The sequence below is a fragment of the Chaetura pelagica genome, unplaced genomic scaffold (assembly GCF_000747805.2).
Source record: "Chaetura pelagica isolate M959 unplaced genomic scaffold, ChaPel_1.0 scaffold90, whole genome shotgun sequence".
Taxonomy (NCBI): domain Eukaryota; kingdom Metazoa; phylum Chordata; class Aves; order Apodiformes; family Apodidae; genus Chaetura; species Chaetura pelagica.
Window position 1 is genome coordinate 10747831 of NW_009953496.1, and position 17039 is coordinate 10764869.

The following is a 17039-nucleotide window of genomic DNA, read 5'->3' on the forward strand; positions in this document are numbered from 1 at the left end:
ATCCACAAAAATACTTTGTCCTTGCTTTGAATTCCCAGAGGAGATTTCCAGCTGTCATATGAGCAAGTTGTAGAAATACTGCACATTTAGGACCTATGTTTCACAGAAGGATTTATAGTCATGTGAGCAGGACCTTGACGTGGTGGCTCTGCATAAAGTGCTATGGAACACTCAGTACCTACAAAATGATGTTCGGTTCTTACCAGTAAGGAAACCATACACATTTATGAGGAAATCCATACATTACATTAATTGTAGTGAAAATCTGAAAGTCAGTATTTAAAATTTGTTTCTCTCATCCAGTTTTCGTCAGGAGTTTTGTACCAGCAGTTAGTGTCCTGGGAAAGTAAGAAGAAATAAGAATTGTCACTTATTCAGTTAACTTGAGCAGATTGTGTTGTGTTACAACATGTGTTTTGGATAATTGCTTACTTTATTGTCCTGATTTTCCATTTGGGTACAATATGTCCAATTTGGAATAGATTAATTCTTAGCTTTGACAGAAGGATAGAGAGATTCAAAGAGAAGGAAGGAAGGATTATGATGTTTTCATCACTATAAGTGTTTTTGGTATCTTACACTTTGTTTTAAGTAGAAAGGTAAATTAGTGATGAAGACAATGTTAGTTGCAAAAAATGTACATGATCCTATTTCCTCAAACATGACAAATCAGAACACCAGTTTCACCATTCAAAGTTTTTCTTCCCACATCCTATCTATTCAAGTGTGACTCCAAGGGCCACAGAGCAGTGATCATTCAAGTTGTGCCAACCTCTCTTCCCTGCCTCTGTTGGTGCATTTCTCCTTGTTTTGTAAAATCCAAATACATCTGTTAAGATCAAGCAGATTCCTGGGACACCTTGCACTTGCCTCCAACTTGGACAGAGTTTTCTCTCTGTTTTGATCTTGGAGATTTCTACTACTTCAGCCTCCTTCTTCTATAACAGAGGTTGATGACTTTTTAAAGTTATCTTGAATGAAAGGTAGTGGTTAAACCTAATAGTTCAACTGAATTTTAATCCAAGCTATAAAGGTGCTTTAGGACTTTCTGAAAGTAAGTTTAAAGTTTTACAGGGTTATTAAATGTTAACCTGGCCTTTGACAGCGATAGTGTGGTTTTGTCAGCTCACACTGCAAAAAGCTAAGGAAGTTGGAGCACAGAATGAACTTTCCATCCCCACTCACATCCATGAATACTCACTCAATTTAGAATTTAAATACTCCCTACACATTACTGTGAGATCAGTGGAAACCACAGGGAGTCTCACTAGCAATACTGCTGATCCCAGCACCTCTTCCTCTGCTCTAAAACAATCGGTAGCAAATATTCCTGATAGCCTTGACAGGTTAATTACCCTTCGTCAGTTTGGTAAGTCTCAGAATAAAAGTAGTCATCTAAAATTCTTAAACACACCATTCAATATCATTCATAGTACCTACCATGCAGTACTATGCTATTACACTTACTATTGCACAAATATGCTATTATTTTTTCAACTTTTGAAATTGAAACAAAAAGAGATGTATTGGACATGGTTCATGCCAGTAGAGAATGCTCTCCTAGAATAGTGCTCTGTCAAATTCAGCTTTTAATAGAAGTAGTTGTGGACCTCCTTTCATCTCATAGGTTGACAGGTCTGGGTGTTCAGTTTCAATCTGCCATGCTTACTTATAATCTTTGTGCCAAAATAAACCATTTCTTTCAGTAATGGTATTTCCATTTTGCAAATGATTGTGATCTGTCACAGTATTCATCCTAAATCTCATTTAGTCAATCTAAATATATCTAGATTTCTTCACCTCTTTCCTTGTAAAGCACCTCTTTCCAGTTTCTTTTTCCTCTGTATTTTCCTGAATTATTTACATTTCATCACCACCATTTTAGCATTAAGTTTATTACACAGTTTTTATTATTGGTATACCTGCCAGATAGATCCACAGATTGTTCATATGTCAAGTATAATGAAAATTGTAGGTATGCAACATATGTGAGGGAGATGTGTATAGTGCAAGTGACCATGCAATAGAAATAAATTTCATCCTAGTTCAATTGTATATCCCAGAATAGGTAGATAAGGTGATTTGCTTGAGTATGGGACCAAAAAAAAAAAAAAAAAAAAAAAAAAAGTTTTTATGTTTATGCCTGTCAGTCAGTGGTTCTCAAACTATAGGTCACAGCTGTGAACAATTAGGATTAGTAGGTTCATGAGTCCATTGGAAATGTGATAGGCAGTGGGGAGGGTAGTGGAGGAGAAGGAGGGGAAGAAGAAGAAAAAAAAAAAAAAAAAAGCCTAGGAATCATTGATCTAACACACATACCATGCTTTCTAAAACTCACAGAAGCACTGCCATGGACAGGGTGTGCTTCTCATGGCTCTCTGTTCCCCACCAAACCCCAGCCTGATTTAAGGCAGCTCAGAGTCTGGTCAAGCTCCTTCCTGGTAGCTGCAGTGCTCAGACAATCCTTCTGAGCACAGAAAGAGCAAGAAGGTCACATCAGTCTTTTCCGTTTCTCATATGCCTTCATCCTTTCTTTTCTAACCTTTTTCCTCAGGTATTTCCTTTCCACTGTAGGCCATAGGACTGATTGTGAAGAAACCACCTACTTTCATCTCTTCTCTGTCCAACTCAGAGAAGGGACAACAGGATAAAAATATATGTGACATACAGGAAGTACACCAGGTCTGAGTGCCTCACCCTCACTGTTTCTTGGTACACAGGAAAAATCTGCAGGACACTTATGTTACTTTTAATTATATCACTTTTAGGAACAGGCTCTATTAAGTATGTTATTTTTTTACTTATATAATGGTTCCAAATAATGGTATCAAGTCAAAAGTAATGTACTTTATTATTTTAATTTAATTTATTTTTTAAATTATTTTTATATATATATGATTCACTTAAGTCCTGAAACTTATCAGATCCAGATACATTTTAATTTTCTCTGAAAATTAATGGGAATCTTCTATAAGAATTCTTTGATTTAGCATTGAGCTCCTGTCTCTTCACAGAGCTACCATAGTTGTACATGAGTTATTTAATCAGGATATCTACAGAGAGCTCACATATAGGGCAAGCACACGAACTTTGTACCTTCATCCTTCTTCTGCTGCCACACTTTTTCCAAATATCTTGATTCCTGACCCTGTTATCCTCTCTTTCTACAACCCTTGCCTGTGCCTTTGTTCCTTTCACACCACTCTTGCAGTCTTGCTCTTGTTGTTATACACATACTTCATCTTGTCTTTAAAAAAATGTTGTTATTGTGCTGATTTTTTTTAACTCTTTTTTTCTTTTAAACTTCCCACCGTCTCTTAAATTGAAATCTTTACATACCAGTCATCTTACATGTCAATTTCACATTTCTTTTCATTACTGTTAAGTTTATATATGAATTTGCCTCATGCACATCCTTCTGTTTAGTTTTTCTAGCCATGCTAAAAAAAGAAAAAAAAAAGAAAAAAAAAAAAGAAAAAAAAAAAGAAAAAGAAAAAAAGAAAGTCTGGTACAACTGGAATCTGACAAGTGGAATTAGAAGCACTTAGAAAGGGCTGTATGACAGGAATCAAATCCAAAGGAGAGTATTTATTTGCAGGAGAAATTATATCTGTATTTCCTTATAAGCACTGCCTTGCAACACAGACACCAGTTAAAGCCTGATAAATATTTTAATTTAAACATTTTACAGTGAAAAAAACTCCTTGTTCTGAAAATAAAATTTTATACTGTTATTCTGACCTCATTTATTTAGATAATTAAAAAAAAAAAAAGGAAAAAAAAAAAAAAAAAGAAAGAAGAAAGTTTTATTTTTCCTGTTCTCCCTGTTCTGTTTAATTTTGCCTTATTTGTTTCATTTTTCTCCTGGGCTAATGAATGATTGAAAAGGATCTGGGATGTTTACTCACTTTTTTTCGTTTATCTTCTGACACTCTGTAAGTTTTCAAAACTTCTTAATCTTTGGAAAGAGTAAAGAGAAAATAAGTAAAATGAAACTCAGTAACTTTGCCACTCTATAACTTTTCAAAAAGGTGAAACAGTTATTAAAATGTAACAGATAGACAAAGTTACAGAATTTCCGTTTTCTGTTGCTTTACACTTTTCCAGAACTTAACTGGTTTTAAACTTACAAAGGAGAAAATCAGCACAATGAAGGGAAAAAAAAAAAAAAAAAAGAAAAAAAAAAAAGTAATAGGGAGAATTGAGGTCACTGTTTTTCATGCAAGTATTGTAGAAAGGGAAAGGTGAGGGGCAAAAAGATAGGGTAAAGGGAGGATGAAAAGTCAGATGTAAAACCATGTAACTAATTTCCATTCATTTCATTATTCATGGTTTGGTTTGGTTTGGTTTGCTTTTTTTAATAATGTCAGTCTTCACTAGGAGCAGGATCTGTGCACCAACTCAAAAGCAGTGTACAAGGTCCCAATTCAGAAAAATCCAGATTTATCTTTACATTTACCAGCTTGCAGTTTCTGGCACTCAGTGTGGGGCTGTAAATAGCAGTGAAGCTCATTTGTGAAGGAGACAGAGCATTCTCAGAGGCCTTGGCTGTGAATGCACTTCCCCAGGCACTAAATTTAAACTGGAATCTCATCACCCCCTACCCCAAGAGGAAGACACATTTCTTTGATGCTGCCATGATTTATACAAATAACTGTAGGACAGTAAATATTGCTGTGCATATTCTTGCTTTGTGTGCCCCCATGAATCTTGTGCTCAGTGCTGATGGCCCAGCTCCTCAGCAGGGAGTGAGGTCTGCCCCAGCCCCCAGGGTATCTCCAAAAGCTCCTTGTGAAAGCTTCAGCCTGAGAAGGGCACCAGAGGCAGAGTTCTCGTTTTGAAAAGCAACCTTGCCAGGAAAGAACAATATGAATGATGTAACTTTGTGCTAAACATAGTGACCCAGTTGACCCCTTTATTTTAACCTTTCTGAATTACCAGAAAACCCAGATGACTCCTTTCCACGGCTTCCTTCAAACAAAGCTGAGCACGTAGTAAAGCCCCTGAACAGTGTTGGGGGAACCTCCTGTACCAGCCAGGGATTCTAATAAACTGCAGTGATTAGGGATAAAAGGCCTGGCACTTAAAGCATTTATACTTCTCAGCAGAGACTTGGGTGGGTGTAGAGAGTCCTAATGTCACCCCAAATAGGGAAAGTCCCAGAAATGCACACATATAAATCCCAACACGATTTTTGAGGTCAGTCTTGGGACAGTGTTCACCAAGTGGGAAGGCTGGTTTCTCAAGGCTCACCCTGTGGCCTGGGGGGTTGGAGGTGGTGAAACCTCCCTCTTGGACTGCTGGAGTGCAGCCACACTCAGCCTCTGTTCACTGAGTTCTTACAGTCCATAAGTTACTCCACATCTGCTGGGATTGGGGATGTATTTCCATCTTGCACTTGAAAATCAAAACAAAACCACAAAAAACACAAAACTATAGTAATGTATGGTTGCATAAAAATTATATATGGAAATAATTGTATAGAGTTGGATTTATTTAACTTAATTGTGTATGTTAGCTGTAAATCTAAAGGAAGAAATGCAAATAAGAGGGTTTTTTTGTTGTTGTTATTCAAAGGACATTGCTTATTGCCTTTACCTGTGAAACTGGGAAGACTGTAGGAGATAATCCAGATTATTGGGTAAATAATGCATGTTTAAGAATATGACTCCAGCTGTTCCTTTTGCTGGCTCTTCATTTTGTTGAATGATTTATTTATAGTATGCCTGCGAATCTAGTCCCTTCTGTGGGTGATGTCATCTTTCTCATTTCTTACACATGCTACACCCCAGGGGAAAAGGGAGCAATACGTCTCACCTTCTACTATTCCTCATTCGTCTTTGAAAGTGCACATAGTTTGTATACATACTTGCTTCAGCTGTCACTGAGACATCTATTTAAAACCACACATTTGTAGAAAAAGAGAGGAAATTACAGATGCCTGTTCATTTGTTTTCTCTATTACTGACACATCAGATATCAGACAAACTATTCTGGTTGTGTCGTTCACTTAAGTCTTGTTTGCAACATATTCCCATAGTACTTTACATGTCTGATGGCTAACACTTAGCTGTGGAGAGGTTAATCAATCCAAGGCTAAATGGTGCTAGCAAGAAATAAAGCTAGTAGCAAAAAGACTGGAGGAGACAAACAACCATAAAAAAACCCCATTGCTTCTCCTGCTGCCATTTTCCCAGAGGAAAAGGAGGAAAAAAGTATGGTTGATAAATATCTGTCTGTTTTTCTCAGTAAGAAGTTAGTGGTTACATTTTTTATGTTACTTTACTTACCCTTGATTCTGGTTTATTTTATTGCCTGTGTGAAATATTTAAATCTTTTAATTGTATTGCAAAGTTACCAGGAAGGAGAAAGGAAAAAAAAGCAATTAGAATATTCTTCTGTATTTTTCAGGCAATCTATTTCTCTACAATGCACTGGGAAATCCATCCCATACATTAGCCTCCCATCTGAGCAAGTTACAAACACCTCTTGGGAGGCAAGGAGAATTACCACCTTGCCAGTCCTCAGCCTGTCAAAACTTATGATGGACTCAAAATTTGTTTTTTCTGCAGCTGTAACATACAAGGTGTCATGTAAGCTGGAACTGTGTCTGCTTTAAACAACAGTTCATATAAATTTAATTGAAAATAACTTTTCTAATAATATATTTATACATGGCACCTGAAGTAGCTGTATTATGCTTCGCACAAAGGACAAGAATTCTGAATCCAGAGAATTTTTTCTCTAAAATCCCTTTTTATACATATCAGCTCCAACATCCCAGTTCTCCTACATGTAAAAATGACATTAATATGAATGAGAGTGATTTGTGAAGACAGGACACTCTCAGAATCAAGATGCAGTAAAAAGTTCTTAAAGGAGAATTTAGGACAGAGGGGGAAAAAAAATAAATTAATGGAATTATTCAATGAGTATGGATTTGACTAGACAGTGTCCTAATATAAGGTATACAGTAAGTAGTTTCTGATTTTTAATATAATATCCTAAAGAAATTATTGTTGGACCAGATGGTGAACACATATTCTAAATCTTTTATAACTGACAATATTTATTTAAAATTGTTTAGTGTTTTACTTCTTAAATATTTAGAACATTTTATATATATATCTACACACACTTCTAGTTTTGGAAATTTATATGACAGAAAAACACATGTATCGTCACTGAGAAAAATAGCTAGCTAAACTTCAGATAAATGTATCCGTTTTTGTCTGGGAAGTCTGAATCCATTAGTGAACTCAACTAATAGGTCAAGAAAAGTAATAGCCAAATAAATATTTTATTAGCATTTTGTGAAACTTGCTAATGGTTAAGCTTACTAATCCTACACCAGTGGGAATCTTCATTCAATATCAGGTCATTATTCAATATTGTTTCAAATTTCATACAAAGTGACTTTCTGGGTGTGACTGGAGAAAGGTATTTTCACATTAATTGAATTCTTTACTCTAGGATACAATGGAAGAAATCTGCTGCTGTTCTTTTTTGCTGGTTAACTGATGACAGGGAGTCAAGAAGCTGTAGCAAGCTACATTAAAAATAAATATGTCACACAGTTCTAATCAGTTATCATAAATAATTTTATTTCCCCCGAAATGCCTAAATAAATAAATAAATAAAATGCAGAATACCCCTCAGGCTCAAGGTCTCATTTCAAAATTGCAGTGTGGAGAGACAATTCCCCAAGCATCTCCAGTGATTTAAGAGAGGAGTTGTCTGTGGATGCCAGTATGAACGCGGGATTGTATATCCCTGTCTTCCACGTCCCTTGTAGAACCAAGTTTTAACTTCCAGAGGCATCATGTCCAACCCTCTCATTAGGAGATACTAGTGGAGGCTGGTGTTGCCATGTGAAGTCTGGGATGACACCAGGCAGCCACAGCACATCTTACTGGCTTGTGCCGTGGGCACCTTAATTTCTCAGGACTGTCAACAAACCAGGAGTGGTCCTGCTAGACCTAGCAGCAGAGGCAGCTTCCCAGTGTTCAGGGCACTTTAGAAATTACCCTGTTGAGGCAGTCCTCTCATATGGATGCTAAAAAGCAGAGTAGAGCTCACTGGGCTCTTTTAACTTTTTTGTGGTTTTTTTTCTCCTTTTTCCCCTGGTCAAGCCTACTCTACTCTTTTTACCCCAATATCCACAGAAGAGTCTGTGTTCAAACTTAGATGACATTGATTCTGGGCATATCACCATTATACTTGCAGAACAAGCATGGAGCAAGAAATTATTGAACTTCAGAAAAGGCTTTGAGTCTGGTGCACTGTGGATGTACCACTTTGGTTCAACACTAGTGTAACACAAATGAGTCTGAAATTGGTAGCCATCTTTATGCCTTTCTAGCTTTAGTTTAATCTCTTATTGTTAGCACTTAAAGTAGAAAACAAAAACAAAAACAAAACACAAACACAAAACCAACATCCATGTTTGAAGCAGGGACTTTTGTGTTTTGGTAATCACTGAGGTTAGAACATAATGGTGTATTGCTGGTCAGGGGAGCATACCCTTCTCAGGACACTAAATCCATTTTACTAAATTATGTCAATATTTAAGCAGGAAAAATACTGAATTACTCTCTCTTATCTAGTCAAGATAGATTGATTCTTTTCCTATGAGCTCCTATTTCTTTTCCTATGAAAATATTGTCTAAACTAACTGTGAGAGTGCTAGAAGAACATACACTATATGATTCTTATGTATAATTTAAATAGCAATTTCAAGGCTTCAGTTCTACAGCTGTTCAACATATAAAATTCTCTCTCAATTCTGCAGTTGGAGGAGATTCAATAGAAGTGATTCTACAATTGATTTCAGTAGGTGTTTTGACTACAAGGGGAGAATAAAATTGGCCAACAGTATTTGTAAAGTGCTTTCGGGTTCTTGGGAGTGAAGGCACTGCAGTGTAAATTGTTAGCATTTTTAGCTGGAGCACTCTCTCCACCCCAAATTCTACAATAAATTTCTCAGTTTAAAACAAGGTGCCGCCATAATCTCACTCTGTGGTCCTCCTGTTAAAGATGAGCCCCCTTGTAAAAAGGATTGCAACAGTTTTGGACCTGACACTGTATGTAACTAGAGGCAGTACAGATCCCTTATAGAGCAGAAAGCGGTTTAGGGCAAATCCCCTTCTTCTTTGTCTTTTGCCTCATAACATTTTCATTCCAGTTGTAGATGGTGGTGACAGCTTCTCTCCCAGGCTATTCCACAGACAGAGGGCGAAGGTATTCACAAGAATTATAGAGGCTTTATGGTCAAAACCCTGCAGAAGCAGGGTTATAACCTGTAGCTACCCCTATGTTAGTAAACAAAACCTGGGTCTGTTCCCTGGATCTGAGGCCAGCTGGCATGGTCTGGCCACACCTATGCTATTAAACTCTCTTGCTTTCCAAAATAGAGTGGCTGAATCCAAACTGCCTGTTGGGAATGATCTTTGGCCCATGCTAATTTCCAAATTGTTCCAGTGATTTTTTGGAAGAGTGATAACATTCACCAGCCAAAATCTTGTCAGGATATTTTTTTTTTTTTTTTTTTTCCCCAGCAGTTTTGGAATGCAGACAGCTGAGTTCTAGTGCCTTGACTATGTGCTGACTCTTTTAATTTCTCAGTCTAGATGTGCTTTCTATCTCTTCCCTGCACTTTCTATGTCCTGAGCAAATGTCATATCAGTGGAAAGAGTTTGTCATCTGTGGTCCAAATAAAACTATGAATCTGCTTGAGGTCTTGAGTGGACAGAGAGGGAGAATGTGTGTGCAAGAGATTGCCATAAGGAAAACAAATATAAGTATTTTTAAAAATCTATTGCCACAGAATCATGGAATCATAGAATTATTCAGTTTGGAAAAGACCCTTGGGATCACCAAGTCCACCATCATTGCTACTTTACAAAGTTCTCCCTTAAACCATGTCCACCAACACCACATCCAAACAACCCTTAAACACATCCAGGGATGGTGACTCAACCATCTCCCTGGGCAGCCTATTCCAGTGTCTAACCACTCTTTCTGTGAAAAAAAAAATAATTCCCAATGTCCGGTCTAAACCTCCTCTGTTGCAGCTTGAAGCCATTCCCTCTTCTTCTGTTGCTAATTACCTGTGAAAAGAGACCAGCACCAACCTCTCTACAATGACCTTTCAGGTAGTTGAAGAGACTGATTAGGACTCCCCTCAGCCTCCTCTTCCCCAGACTAAACATTCCCGGCTCCTTCAAGCATTCTTCATAAGATTTATTCTCTAGGCCTTTCACCAGCTTTGTTGCCCTCCTCTGTACTCACTCCAGCACCTCAATATCTCTCTTGAATTGAGGTGCCCAAAACTGGACATAATACTCCAGGTGTGGCCTCACCAGTGCTGAGTACAAGGGGAAATCACCCCTCTGCTTCTGCTGGTCACACTATTTCTAAGACAAGCCAGGATGCCATTGGCTTTCTTAGCCACCTGGTCACATTTCTGGCTCATATTCAGATGCTTGTCAATTATAACCCCCTGGTCCTTTTCTGCCAGACAGCTTCCCAGCCACACTTCCCTAAGCCAGTAGTGTTGCCTGGGGTTGTTGTGGCCCAAGTGCAGGACCCTGCACTTGGCCTTGTAGAAGCCCGGACCATTACCTTTAGCCCTACAATCTCATCTATCCAAGTCTCTCTGTAAAGCCTCCCTATGCTCATGCAGATCAACATCTCTGCTTGTCTTGGTCAAGCACCTTGTGCTTGTCATCTGCAAACTTACTGATGATACATTCTATGTCCTTATCAAGATCACCAATAAAGATGTTAAATAGAAATGGTCCCAACACCCTGAGGAACACCACTTGTGACTGGCCACCAGCTGAATTTTACTCCATGGACTACCTCAAATGTTTTTGAGTATTACAGTAAATACTTTTACCATTGTACGTTACTTTGTATATAACTTTGTTTTTTCTTCCAAATGCTTAATAAATTTGTGAAAAAAAAATATGTTATTTTTTATGCCTAACTGACTTATAGAATGAAAATAGGCAAAAATGTCTAGTCAAAAAACTCTTTTGGGGGGCTGGAGGAGACTTAGGCTTTCATGGCTACATCAAGATTCACATTTCAAACAGGCAGTTGTCTGGGAGGGATTATTTTTACTGTTGTTTTTTGCCCTTTTGCAGACACTAATACCCCACTATTCTGTTTATGGAGCAATTCACATCAATGCCAGTCAAAACCAGGACAGATAGTGTTAACAGTTTAAGTTGGCGGTTTCACAAATATAGTTGACTTCAGATGAATCTTTCTGCCTGCAGATCTGTTGGGTTTGACAACCCACAGCTGATGAATAACCACATACAGCTGAGGAAAGCAAAACTGATTTTAGGCTATGGTTGTTAAGAGCCTACAAAGTAGACAGTAGTAAAAGTTTCCAAGGACATAAATGGATAGAAGGTACACAGTTCTCAATGATTTTGTACCCTTTTTCTACCCTTGAAAAGAAAACGAAAGGCAACGCTTAGCAGTGCTAGTGTCAAGAGAGTGGTTTGGTTCTGATCTCTAAAGAGTGCTCTAAAGAGCACTAAAACTCAATGAACAAGGTGAATGAAATTAGGTGAATGGAAGGCAGGCTTTGCAGAGATGTAAGGATTATTATTACAATAAGATTATGCAGACAAATGAAGTCTCAATGAGTAAAGGCTAAGTGAAAATGTAAGCTACTTCACAAACTATTAGACACAACGTAGAATGTCTCAGTTATACCACCAATGTGAAAAATGCAATCTGGACACACACAAAGTTATTGCAAAGCTTTAACTCAATGCGTATTTGGTCTTAGAGAAAGAAAACTACTTATGCATATGAAATGCAAAAATGCCACATTAAAATGAAACTTAATAGAAATATTATAACTGAGATCTAGATTTTTTAAAAATCTTTTTATTTCCTATGCATTTCTTGGACTGCCTGTTGTGTTTGCGTGCAGATGAATGCTGCTTCAATGCCTATATACCCTTCAGTATTTATTAACATAATTTGAGAAAGTAAAGCTTTCATTTTAAAGTATACACATGAGTCAATTTTGGTTGAAGATAATTATCATCTGTAAAGTGAATTTACAGAGTTGTAGAAAAAGTGATCTATCATAGACACTTTAGCTTATGTAAATGTCAGAGTAATGCCAATAAATGTAAACGTCAGATTTCAAGGGAAACGGCAAAGATCGTTTGACTATGGTGGGAATTGTCATTTCTAGAGGTGGAAATATTTATGTGTTTTTGTTTTTTTACTATTATACCAAAAGTTTGATGGGCTTTGAAAAGATTATCTTAAAACTTTCCAAATTCCAGGGATAACAGTTTAAGTCTAACATATGAAAATCTTCTGAAGTTCTCAGGACCTTAAAGTATAGATTTCAATAGACACTACATTCCAAGAGTTTAGAGTGGTCGAGCCAGCAAGTGTTTTAATGAAAACACAACTACATAGATATGAGCTTATATTAACTCTGTAATGAAGCAGAAGTGTTTGGGTATCTGTGTGAGTCTGTGTTGTCTACACTCCATGTTTCCATGCATTCCTTCTAGGGTTGTGCCTAACATTCAAACTTGAGAATATATTAACCAAAACTGAAATGCCAATTAAATTATTTGTATTTCTTTCCCCCCTGACACATGCTTCTACCCTGTCCTTCCTATAAAGCTGAGCCAACACCCAGGCAGCACAATACCTCCACAATGAGTGCCTTAAGATGTGATAACCTGTGGTTTACCAAACCAAAACCACTCCAAAACACTCAGTAGGAAAGATTCCCAACATGTCGTGCTGAAATTCCCTCTTGCAATAGTAACACCTGATATAGTCGAACTTTGCAGTGCAGTCATGACACTTGTCTCTAAGGAGGAACCAAGAAGACTGCAGCTAGAGATGCCTGAGATCATATGTAGATGCCTTTAGTCTGTTCTAGAAGATTTCTAATTTGTCTTTGGTTCTATACAATGGTACTTGAATAAACACTCTGTGTTTATTATGTGGGAATTAAAACAAAACACCATGGAATACTCTCATTGCATTGTGTCAAAACTCTCTAAAATAACTTTAAAAAGCTTTTTGAAACTTTTTTTATATGTACAGAAAGGATAGTGGTATGATGGCTGTATATAAAGACTTTATTTCACTGATTTACAATGACCAGCTTAAACTTCCTATTTTTACTATGACATGTCACATTCAAACCCTTACTTCACATCAGTTACACATCTCCTTTCACACAAAAGAATAGTACTACAGCAGATTTTTGAAATTATATAATTGATTTCAGTGTTCTCAACAGGTAATTGTTATCCAATAAGTGTTTTCTGGAGAAAAGAGCTATTCAGCTAACTGTCAGGATAAGGAAAGAACAGGACCGAAGGGAAGAGCTATGCTTGAGAGTCATACACAATTATCTGGAACCTTTTATTTGTTGGATTGACTCTTCCCAAGTTTAAACATAGCATCAGCTACAGATGAAACTGATTGGAATGTTTCTATTATTACCTGAATATTAAGAATAACCAACAACCCACCAGTGGGAAAAAAAGGTATTACCAGTTGATATTTTCAGCCCTATGTAAGCTTATAAAAGTACAGACATTAAATATGAGCAAGAGAGAGATGTGCCTTACATTCTTTTTGGAATATGGGAATATGCCTGCAGGCCAGAGTTCTAGAATGCTAATTTCAGCAATAGATGGCTTGCATGAATAATTTTCAATTTTGTAACAATATAATTCCATAATTTCTATAAAACAATATTTAATATACAACAAGCTTTCACCACATAAACACATTAAAAACACCTTTTTATAGTTCCAAGAATTGATTACAGGGTTCTCATAAAAACATTTTCATAACTAGAATCTTAATACAGAAGGATTTTTTTTTCTATGCCAAAATACATTTAGATGGTAAATTGTAGAAAAAGATACAGAGAGAAATGGGGTTTGCTGGCATATAATGCATCTTATTTCATTCTTTCCTGATCAACTTTAAAGCAATATCTAAAATGTTTATCATAAAATACTTTATTGTTTTATCCAGAGTCTTAACCAGAAATTAAAAAATAATAGTAATTGGCTCATTCTCTGTTTCAGTGTTTCTCAGGCATGCCCAGAACAGCACTTACCCTCTGTACATACTACCTTGACCGTAAGTATCTGTCGAGGGTTTTTTGAAAGACATAACTTTCCCATTGACTTTATGCTTTGGGTGCCCACAGAATGAAGAGTGGATTCACTATATTAACTGAACTAACTGCATTTACCAAATGCAACACTGGAAAAAAAAATCCACATAAAAACACTTAGGAAGATTGATCACACAATTTTATTAGAGTAATTTGAACAATTGCATTATGTTGTTCCTTTATTTAAAAACTCTTGCAAAAAAAGACATTGGAGTGGACTGGTTTCAACCCTGAGCATTAACACTGCATATCAAGTACTGTAGTAAAGAAGCTGGTTAAGTTTGTAGCACTAGCACAAGTCACTGATATTAATCCTCTAGGTGATCAGGTTTTTACAAAAAAAATACATAGTTTTCAATAAATAATGCTTAATTTTACAACTTTGATACAGCAATGTCATACACTGTTTTGACACATACTAAACTCTGCATGCTATATAGTCTACTAGAAGACAAAACTTTGCCATGCATTTTCTTTTTCTAGTGCTAGAAAACACTTTGTCCTCCAGTGCATTGCCTCAAGCAGCCTTACCATCTTCCTTCTCTCACAGCAATAGGCCGTGCACTGGCATGCAAAAACCTCAAGAAAAGGTTTCCCCCCCACCATCACTCAGACTTCTAAACAAAAGTACTTTTCAGCTTTTCCCCCCAAGACCTGGAGTGGCTATGAAAACTAATTTCATGTGGCCTTGAAAAGCCTTTGAAATTACATACTTTAAAAGTGTCATGCTTGAAAAACTGCTCTAAAACATTCAATTTCCCCCACCTGTGGCCATCATGCAACATCATTGAAATGTTGTAACCATCAAAAGTCCCACACTGGAAAACAGGCCTCCATTTTAAAACAGCCCACCAAAAAAATTAAAGGAAAGAAGAAAAAAAGTATCACAGCATTTATGTAAAGACTCCAAAATGCCAACATATGTACAAGAGCAAAACCAGATACAAATTGTAAATGAACTAACAATGGCATATAACTCTTCTCCCTGGCTTTGCCAGGAGCTGAGGCTAGTTGGTTTTGGAGATAAGCAGGACGATGGAAACGAAAACAAATTGTGACAATGGGATTTCCTGGATTAATCATTATTATTTGATCAAATTTCTTCAAGTGATGAATCAGTTTCTTGATTTTCTTGGAAGTGGGAGTTACCAAAATCTAAAGCCCTAGTTACTAACATGTAATTCTAAATCAAACATGCTTCTGCATATTAGCAAGTATTAGAAGTTTGGCACCCTTGCACTTTTTCATCCTGCAAGATTGCACTTCACAGAAAATCCGGATGTTGTAGCTAACCACAAAAGAAGAAATTTGATTAATTAATAAGGATTGAAACCTCCATTCTCACTCTTCCAGGTTGTTGTTCATCATTGAAAACCATTCACCCCTTCTTATCCATATTGCTTTAGGGGTTTCCTTGTATCTACAGAAGTCATTCCTTTGAAATTGCTGTCAATCACAATTTTCTAAGAGTTTTTAAAATATTCCTATCTTTGCACTGGCATAAGTATTGGGTTTTCTAAGAGAATCTCAACCCAAAGAAGGTATTACTTTTATACATGAAATATTATGAACTTTTGTTTCCCTTTTTGTAAGTCATTCTACACTTTCTGCACATTTGTGCTTTATATTGAATATAAAAATAGGTCTTTAAAACTCTATTTACTTTAAACTCACTAAAAAACTACTTGCTTGTGAAATTCTCTTACAAATTCACTGCATCCATGTAGAGAAGATAAAACTAATTAGGCAGTTAATTGGTATAGGTAGTGTGCAAAAAAATTAAGAAAAACAAAAACAATCACAGCCTTCAATGTGGGTGAGGGGAAAGGAAATAAATCAAAGGAATACAACTGTATAGTAGGGGAAATGTAAGGCAACTTATTGTCTTAAGTTTTTGTTGTGTTTTTTTTTGTTGTGGTTTGTTTAGTTTTTCCTGGCCATGCTTACAAATGAAGGTTAGAAGGAACTAAGACACCTATCCTGCCAGCAGCCCTTGAGGCAAAAACTCCCATTAAGCTCAATGGGAATTTTTATTATTTATTTTTTTTTTAACCAGTGCAGGTTTAAGGCCTTACTAGGCAACAATTGTGAAGATGTAAAAAGGAACTTCATGGACTGTGCTGAATAATAAACATCTAAAAGTTATATGGCCCTGACTTTGACCCCACACCAGTTTTACCTTGGTGTAACAACAGAGTTGCACTTTCCTCAAACAGGCATGAGGGAAAGATCAGACTGCACGCATGCAAATCACATTCAATAGACTTGAACAAGTTTAATCTGAATGACACTGAATGCCTAAAGAGCATGTAGCACTTAAAGGATGCTTGAAATGAGTCTATCACATTTGTAAAAGACTACACTGAAAGGAGAAAAATATTTTTTAGTTGTGGTTCTTTTAAAAGGAGGAAAAGCGTATTAAAAACCAAAAAAAAAAAAAGGGGGGGTGGGGGCTGAGGAATGGCAAGTTTACAAAAGTGTTCACTTTAAAATGAAAGAAGAATCATCATGTTTGATTAGGTTTTACATCAAGTTGATAGCCTCAGTGTTACCAATTAAATTGTCTTTCCACATAAAAGTTATTTTTCTCCTTTCTGTCACTGAGTCCTATTACACTTTGAGCATTATACAGAGGCAAATGCAAAGAATATGGGAAAAAGGCCATAGGAGATATTAAGCCTGCAAAACAGGACTGCTCTAGCATGTGAACAAGGATTCCTATGTATATTAAAAAAAAAGAAAAAAAAGAGAAACAGAAGATATGAATATTATTGGAGATGACAAAAGCAAAAAATAGTAGAGAGTAGCTTAGCAGATGCTACTTTTCATGATTAGGAGATTT